We start from the raw sequence: 9,515 nt of genomic DNA, 5'->3' as shown, positions 1-9,515 counted from the left end.
CGGTTGGGAAAAGATTATGGTCTCACTAGCAAAATGAATGTTACAAACTGTCAGACTAATTTCAATAAATATTTTAATCTACATGCCCTTTCTTCTGATTCCAATGACCAAATAACTTCATAATAATAATTAAGTTTCCAAAAGGAGATCTGTCTCTAGGGCAAAACATTTCTCATTTACCAACATGAATAACTTGGTTCCAGTATGTGCAATAGGACATAGCTACACCTCCCCACAGAAATCCCCTGCATAGATATAGATGGAAAATTCCTAGGTCTTGTGTCATAGGGGCAGATAAAGGATGAGTTGCCTCAGTATTATGGCAGCATGAATATCAAGGCCTGGAATAGAACTATGAGGCCCAAATGACAGGACTTGCTGATTAGAAAATAGTTACCTTGTATGGCTGTAGAAGTTGTTTTCTTTGCTGCCGATGTGGCTAAAGCTAGAGAGACCTCAGTTCTACCTCTAACCTGGCAAATACCTCACTCCATGTTGGTTTGAAGTACGCTTCTTTAAGAAAATGGAAGGCAATGGGACTGCTATTTCAAAAGTTATTCAGAAAGCTAGTTGGGACTTCCCTGGTAGCGCAGTGGTTAAGAATCTGCCTGCCAATTCAGGGGACACGGGTTCAAGCCCTGGTCTGGGAAGATCCCACATGCCTCAGAGAAACTAAGCCCGTGCGCCACCACTACTGAGCCTGTGCTCTACAGCCTGCGAGCCACAACTACTGAAGCCCGTGCACCTACAGCCCGTGCTCCACAACAAGAGAAGCCACTGCAATGAGAAGCCTGTGCACCGCAATGAAGAGTAACCCCCGCTCGCCACAACTAGAGAAAGCCCGCGCGCAGCAACGAAGACCCAACAGAGCCAAAAATAAATAAATAAATGAATTTTTTTTTTTTTTTAAAAAAGCTAGTTGTCCACCAAAATTTGTACTCTCCTGTCATTAGATAGATTTTCACTGGCGGGAATATTTCCTGCCCGGGACTGCACTTCCCAGACTCCTTTGCATTTAGATGTAATCGTGTGACTATTTATCATCAAATGGAGTGCAAGCAGAATTGATGTGTGTCATTTCCAGACCAGGGCTTTTCAGAAAGCTCTTCAGCCTTCTCTATACCTCTTTACCCTTTAGCCATGTGGATGTCATTGATGATGAAGCCCTAGAGAACAGCAGAGCCACAACACAGATTAGTCCTGCAACCTGAAATCACTGCACAGAGAAAAGCTGGTCACCGACCATAAATAGCAGATACAGAATACTGTTTCATGAATGAAAAATAAATATATTTTGTGTTTGAGCGTTTGTAAATGTGCAGGTTTATTTGCTACAGCAGTTAGTGTTACCCTAACATACCACAGGTATATCCTCTTGCACTGCTTAGTCATATCTGAGAATAAACTGCTAAAAGCAACCTTGAACTGAGTGCTAAGCTGTCATTCTCTCATCCTGAAACCTAGACGAGGTCCTCTGATCTGGTCTCAGCAAACTTGAGAATTGCATTCTCCATAGTAGACGAATGGTTTGGATTCCAGTTTTAGTATCAGTTGCTATGAGCTTGTTCAATGGAGGTCTCAAGAGATAAAACCTACCCTCAGTGGGCTGCCACCCTCAGGTCTTTGAGGCTGGAAGGCTGCAGGACTCGGTCCTGGACAGTGAGAAATTCTCCAATTGAAATACCATCACACAAGTGCTACTTCTCTCCTTCATGTGCCCGGGAAGCACACATTTTCTACGGTACTTCCTTCAGACTTTCACGACTTTAAAGACAAAGGGAGGATGGCCCAGAAGTCAAAAATCATAAATTAGTATGTTCAACCAAAGGTGGGCAAATAATAAGTCAAGTGCACTGGAAATATCCACGCTGGTATCTCTTTACCCCTCACTACTTGAAATGTTACCCAGAGACCAGAGGCATCAACATCACAGGGAAGCCTGTTAGAAAGGCTGAAGTTCAGTCCTTGCCCCAGATTTCTGAATCCAAATTAGCATATTAACAAGATCCCCATGGGATGTGTGTGCTCATCAAAGTTGGAGAAGCCCAGCTTTTAGCCTTCCATCTCCACTCCCACCCTCACTTCTTCTTTTCCAGGATGAAGGGCCTTTGGTTATGTCCAGCCATTTTTGTTCCCTGAGAGGCAGTCACTAGAGGAAGAGAATGGGTCAGGAAATGTGACATCATGAGCCTTGGGGAGCAGCCTGGAAGTGTGGGTTCAAAAGATGAATTCCAAAATCAAAGTCCCCCTCGCCAGTTTACCCCAAAGCCCCAGAAAGTCTCCAGGGCTTCTAACAGGCACTTCTCTTTCCTTGTGCATCTCTCTCACCCTAATAGGCTGATCCAGGAAGTGAGTCACTCCAAGGAAGCCCAGCCTTCAGCCAGGTGGGCTAGCTCAGCTCACCTTCCTTTCGTCACAGGAGAAACTTAAGTCCCCTGTTCACGCAAGTGTGGTAATTTCCTGGGTTTTAATCCCCAGATCAAAATATAAAAATAGGCCCCCCAAAAGTCATTGAATTTCAGAATAAAATAAATTTTACTTGTGAAGTATTCACCAAGAGAAACTAAAATAAGTAAGCTCAGGAAATTTTACACAGATGGATGTCCCTCCAATTCTTTTATTATCACCTCCTGCTACAGACTCCAAAGACAGCAGATAAAGTGAAGGTGTGGAGAAACAGCTACATTTACACCTGCAAGAGGCACAACTATAGCAAGTGCATTATTTCACCTAAGGAACACCTCCCAGTCTCACATTATGATTTTCTTTCTTCCTTCTTTCCTTCCTTTCTTTCTGATTTGAAAATATATTCTCAGGCATTTAAGGAAATGAACATGTTCCAGGTAATAAAATAAGATGATTGAAGATCTATTGCTTTTGAAATTCCAGATCTTCCAGAAACTTTAGTTCATCAAAATCTACAGCATCGGACTTCTTTCAAACTCATTTCATTCTCTGAGAGTCCCTGGTTTGCAAAAGAATTAACAGACAAAAGAGATAATCTCCAGGATTCTCTCATCATTAAAATGAAATAGGCATCGGCGTTAATGGAAGCGCTAACACCAGCATAATAGTTCAAAAAGTCTTCTTTTGAAACCTGAGGGGGATAAAGGGCAAGGGGAAGAGAAGGAAATGGTGTCAAAACATGTGTGTCATTGTTCAGCGGTTTACGTTCTCCCTGAAATCTTTTCTATTGAGTTTGCTTTGCCACTGGACATCAGGCAGGGTCAGGCGAGTCAGCGGGGGAGCCTGGCTTGACTTTTCCCTCTGACTCTGAGATGGGGCATTTGCAAGGGCCGCCAAAGACCTGTCTGCCCACTGGCCAGCTACAGTTTTCCCACAGCCATCATTTCTTGCAATAAGATAAAAATCTCTAGAGTTGTGCTATCCAATACAGTAGCCACTAGTCACACGTGGCTTTTTTAATTTAACTGAATTAAAATTAAACATAATAAAAAGTTCAGTTCCTCATTCACACTACCCCCTGTGGCTAGTGGCTGACATCTTGGAGAACACAATATAGGACATTGCCATCATCACAGAAAGCTCTATGTGACAATGCTGCTCTAGAGCACACTTTGTATCATGATACTTGTGGTTATTATGAATACTTTAGAGAAGTTTACAGCATAAATGAATAGATAACAAGCCCTTTAGTGAAGGGGAGTCTAGACCAAACACAGAGGGAGGGACAAAACTAGAGAGGGGGGAACCTCCCGGGATCCTTGGGCACCCAGGAGTACATGATGCCTGGGGTTCCATAGCACAGAGCAGGGGAGTAGCCATAGGAGAGGTGCTAAAGGCAAACTCACGCAACCGCCCAATTTGGCCAGGATATGTGTTAGTGTTTCATGCTTGTCCCTGTACTTCCGATAACAGGCAGTAGAGTTAAGAGCAGAGACACGAAGAGCACAATCAACCTCTAGGTTCCATCTCTCTCCCGTCCCTCTTAACCTGCCCTGCTTCTTGATGTAGCCCAGAGAGTAATAATATTCCCCGTACTCTTGGAGTCATCACTCAGAGGCCGAGCATTCCGGGAACTTGCTTGGCCCGTTAGGCAGTAGTCCAACCCTGTAGAGAAAGGAGCATTAACATCAAATTTTCAAACTCTCATTCTTGGCTGTCAAAATAATGGTTTCTATGGGTAATTACGTTTTGTGCTTTTAAAAGCACAAGAGAGTACAATCTGAACAGAGCCTCGTCATTTTCAAAGAAATTTCATCACCTGTAACTGAAACATCACACAGGTAAATTTTTGAATGATTTGAAAGCACCATCAGGGAAGTAAACTTTTAAAGAAGCAGGGTGTGCAACATGTTAGTTAATAAGAAGAAATATATTTTGGAAACCCTTTAAAATGGAAATAGAAAAGATAGATGAACTATTTTATTATAAGAGTAGTTAATGTTTCAAGCCTTAAAATTGCAGAAATCCTACTAGATCAGAATCATGATAATGGCAAGGCACAGCCTGATAATGGGACAAAATGACAAGGCTGGTATCGTAAATTAAACCGTGTCTAACCTTGCAGCTCAAAAACTTCTCAATCTCTGGTTCCTAGAAGTGATGTATTACCATTAAAGACAAGTTATTGCTTTCAGGGCATACCTAGCTTACCATGCACAGCTTTTGCAACAAAATATTTAAACTTTTATGTCATAGATATCTAGTGAAATCTGCTTGATAAAACATTGTTTTTGAGCATAATTTCTATTCAATTTCTATTTGAAAACCCTATCAAGACAGGATTTACATATAGGAACAGCTCATTATCTAGAAAATAGCCTGTTTTCCAGTTATGCAAATAAAGTCTTGTCAACTAACTGTTGGCCTGATATTGTTTTATATGTGGGAACTTTTTATGACTAGCATAATAATTATACTTGTATGCAAATAGATATCTCCAAGCAGCTGCAAAACATACACGAATCTAAGTAGGCACAGCCTTTATAACCTTCTTTACATTAGTTATTTGCTTCGCAGCCCTGTTTTTTTTAGTATAGATGAAACAAAAGTAAATTGTCACACAAACCCTACCTAAATGAGCTCATTTATTGGAGCCTAAATTAATGGTGATTTACTATATTCACTTTGCAGCTTCAAAGGTAACCTGAAGTAAATGGGTGTTGAATGATATTGCTAAATGAGATTTTAGGCATGACTAAGTATGAAATTTGTAGAATGGTATTTAGTTTCCCAGTTTCCTTAGAAACTAAAGGAATGATCTGGGTTTTCTGAGGTAATGCCTGACGTTTGCTAATACCCTGCATTCGTGCCCCACTTTATCCCATCAAGGTGGAAGCACTGTGGCAGGAGCAGGCCACTCGGCATCCATCATTTTCTCTCAACTGCAGGTCCGCATCCTGTTCTAAGCCTCCCTTGGAGCACTGATTGTCTCCAGTTCTGCATGTGGTCTGAGCGTTCCTAGGAGACCAGCAACTCAAACCTTTCAAGTTTAAGATCAAGATGTTCCCAGGATCAATACCAATCCGTGAGCGCCAAGTGTTAAGACGAGTAAAGAAATAGGTACTCAAGTCTTCAGTGACAGGATTACAAACTACAGACTCAAGGCTTGCTTCAAATCTCAAGTGTTTGGGGCTTCCCTGGTGGCGCAGTGGTTGAAAGTCCGCCTGCCAATGCAGGGGACGCGGGTTCGTGCCCCGGTCCGGGAAGATCCCACATGCCGCAGAGCGGCTGGGCCCGTGAGCCATGGCCGCTGAGCCTGCGTGTCTGGAGCCTGTGCTCCGCAACGGGAGAGGCCACAACAGTGAGAAGCCTGAGTACCGCAAAAAAAAAAAAAAATTTCAAGTGCTTGAGCTCTGAGTCGCCGGGTCCTTTGTAAATTTATTATGAGGTCTAGAGCAGGATGAAATTGGAGATGAATGATGGTTGTGTGGCCAGCGTGATGTAAAGCTGGGTGTGACCCTTCCTGCATCTGAGCTGCTTGCTACAGGTCCACTGTTGGGAGCAAAGGGGGAGCTGGAAACCCATGGTACTCACAGGACCTTTGGTGAAACAGAAAATGCATCCACAGCATTCAGTGGCTATTAGGACATTTATGATACTCCAGAGCAATAAAAATATATTCCATTTATGAAGAAGAGGGAGAAGAATCCAGAACAAAAGAAAATAGACCATTACATTTTGAGATGTCCCCTCCCTGATGCTGTCTACCTTTCTGGTGGTGGCGAGGTCCAACCTCAGCTACTGGTTGGTTGCTCATATTTTCAAGGGGGTTCTCTCCTGAGGAGCACCTTCCACTCCATTTTATGAGGTGAAATACTGGCTCTGGAGAAGCAGGTGTGAGAATGAAACAAAAAACTCGTGCTATTCTCAGAGAGGAAGAGCTGTTTCACCACAACCCCTCACCACACCAACTGAGATGGCAAAAAGATCCCTTCTCACACAGTGCTGTTCTCAAAACCCCCAGCAATCACTTGTTTATGTTTCTTTCAACAGATTTTGCCCATCATCTGTTTTAGAACACTTAATTTTAGGGGATTCATTTAGTAGTTTTTTTTTATTATTACAACAAATAACTAGCTATCTCTATCAAGGTTTATGTCATTTTCATACAAGCAACTTGGAGGAGTAAAACTATGCTTAGAAATACGGCTTTCAAAGGATCAATAACATGAAAATAACATTATATAACAATCTATCAGACCCTCGGCACCTTTGTTTTCCCTTCAATCATAAGAATTTCTAAAATTTAAAACTGTGTTGCGTCTTTCAACAAGCCCTTCATTTAAAAGAACAGCCTATAATTTCCAGGAAAGCAAGTTTGCTGACTAATCTGAAAAACTGGAAGTTGTGAAGTTGTTTTTTATTCTATGCCCCAAAGAGATACGCGTAAATCCAAAAAGGTACACTGCTCAGAGTGTGTTAGTAGAATTTCACGAGGAAAGGGTAGAAAGGCATCCACACACCATCCTAGAATACATCTGGTTAATTTAACCTCCACTTGATTAAACATCAGCAGAATAAATTGCATATGTAAGGAGCCTGATGAGGGTTGAATCATGGCCTGCTTGTACTCTTGTGATTCAGTGAGGCGTTCCATACCGGCCAAGAGAAGTGAAGGGCAAGTGACGTACCTCCAAGAATAGAAGGGTATCTTCCTTGACTGCCTACACCCATCAGATCCACTACATAGTTCTTCCACACACCACCATGTGAAGGGTCCCAACCTCCCTGATTCAGAAGCCAGATGAGACTCAGAGAGGGGAACTTCAGTGCCCACGCTTCCCTTCCTCTTTGATCTCTTAAAGACTGTGGGCAGTTAGATTGGCCCCAAAGCCAGTAGTTTTGTTTGCATTTATTCTAGCACATTGCTTAGCCCCACAGCCTAGAAAAGAACATGGCACATGGCAGTGGCTCAGTAAGTATTTTTTGACAGGATGTCTTTTCACCCTAAAACCATGATGTATGCAGCCTACTTGGAGGAGGCCCAGCTCTGCCTTAAAAGCTGCTATTAACGGTATGAAACGTGACTCCATGCTTGCCACCAAACCACAAAGAACCATACATTGTCCTCCAGAGGGCCATCTGGGTCTGGAAAGAAATCCTATCAAGGTTTAAATGACTGAAAATCAGCCCCACAGACTGGCTGGAAGAATTCTGCCTCAGTCTACAATTCAACTCATGCATCTTGGGTTTCTCGTTTGCCCTCTAACTGGAATTCAGGCAGGATGTGCTCCAGCTCTTGACAGCGACTGAGTCAGGGCTCCTCCATTCTTCCCTGGGTTTGCCTTGCGGGGAGTTAGAAACCCAGATTCAGTACCGATACTGGTAGCTTGTTCTGACCAATCCTGATTCTCAGAATTCTCATTGTTCCTGTTTCATGAAAAACTGCCAATTTCATCCTCTGCTCTTTGGCTTATTTGTGTAATTTTCTATCTGAGAACAGGAGTGGAGTGATCCTTGACCATCAGGTTATTAGATCTGGTTTCCGGAGGGTGGGGGGGCCGTGGTAGAATCCTCGCTGCAGTCCAGAACCTCACCTGCTAGAAGGGAGGTGACTTAATGTGACCCAATACACTGTGAGGCATGGATTATCAGAAATCTGATAGCAGTGTCCTGTGCCCCAATTAGACAGGAAGCTAAGTACAACTGGGGAAGACGAAGCTGATAGCTGCAACCTAGTCCTTCTTCAGAATCACATGCTAATTCTATGGCCCCAGTTAAGCAGAGGCATGAGTCATTCCCAGATCAAAGACACAAATTATCTAGAGCAGCAGGCTTGAAACTCACCATGCGCAGATAACCGGGGGCCTCTCCTTAGTCACAATCTGCAAGGTATAGGCTGCAGAAGACATGGATATTTTCCCTGTCCATTTCTTCATAGTTTCTTCTGGCTCTCTACATCATTCTTACATATTTCTTCATAATACTTGGCATCTTTTGGACACGCACCATCTACATAAGCCTACATAATAAATCCAATGGAAAACCAGACTTGTGCCATTAATTTGCAAAACAAAAGCTAGTTTCCCATGATATGGGGATGCTCTCATCCTCAAGAAAAAGGTCTCTTTTCCAGCCTGTCACCAGGGGAACTGAGAGTTTAGCTTCTCAACAACAAACAAAGCAAGGCGTTCTCTTTGATGATTGCTACCATTATCATCTGGAAACATCTGTTTTCACAATTCTTAAATCAATGTATATCCTGATCCCAACTTCCAAATCTGTGAAGTAAAAAGTAAACAAATGAATTGATACAAAAAATGGCAAGTGTGTTCCGACACTAAATCCAGAGCCACTTAAATACATAAGATCATAAAGGGAACAATTACCCCAACCTATGTCCCCGAACCAGGGAATGAGTGCAGCCAGGGACAGAGTGACAAAAAGGACTGTCCCTGAGTAACAAGGTCATTCCCTCCGGCACCATAGCCAGAGGGTTAGTCACCGTGTTTTTAATCTGTGGCCCAGAAACAGGACACACAAAGAGAGAGCTGCAGTTTCAGTATCTACTTTCCAGCAGCAGGGGCTACCTTCGCTTAGAAGCCTTTCCTGGGGAGTTGCTCACACATCAACAATATGAGGTCAAAGCTTAGACCTGGAGGAGAAGGCATTGAGACACGAAGTGCCAGGATGGAAAAGCTGCTTTGGAGTATGCCTGTGATCCTAGTCTATGCCATGCCCCACCTCCTTGTGCTGGTGGGGACTTCAGCGTGATGGGCCAACAGCAGGGAGGGGAGAGATGAATACTCCAGCAGACCACTGATATGATCTGCCCACTCACAGCTGAGATGTCCCACATAAATTCTGAGAGCACAGCCCAGCCTCAGAATTTAACCACAGAAACAGTCCTGGCTCTAATGCTCAAGGAAATGGTCTCCAGTCTCACACCAGCCTTTAAAATGACCCAAAAAAGTCATTTTAAATCTATTCGCCAAACAGAGGCTTCCTGAAACCACAGGCAGAGAAACTCAACATTCAGTTATAGAAATAGAGGCTAACGTGAGGTCTCCTTCTGGTCCCCAAATTGGGACTGAGACACACGAAGATTT

At 43.1% G+C, this 9,515-nt stretch overlaps 1 long non-coding RNA gene across 1 annotated transcript; it reads right to left on the bottom strand.

The window, feature by feature from the left end:
- Nucleotides 1–2,755: 2,755 nt before the first annotated feature.
- Nucleotides 2,756–8,591, bottom strand: LOC116751919. Its single transcript, XR_004349368.1, has 3 exons — nucleotides 8,254–8,591; nucleotides 4,003–4,071; nucleotides 2,756–3,097 (listed from the first exon to the last, which is right to left on the bottom strand). It is a non-coding gene; the product is annotated as an uncharacterized LOC116751919 (long non-coding RNA).
- Nucleotides 8,592–9,515: the final 924 nt, after the last annotated feature.

Source organism: Phocoena sinus, chromosome 3, assembly GCF_008692025.1.
Source record: "Phocoena sinus isolate mPhoSin1 chromosome 3, mPhoSin1.pri, whole genome shotgun sequence".
Taxonomy (NCBI): Eukaryota; Metazoa; Chordata; class Mammalia; order Artiodactyla; family Phocoenidae; genus Phocoena; species Phocoena sinus.
This window is presented reverse-complemented; position numbering and strand designations above follow the sequence as displayed.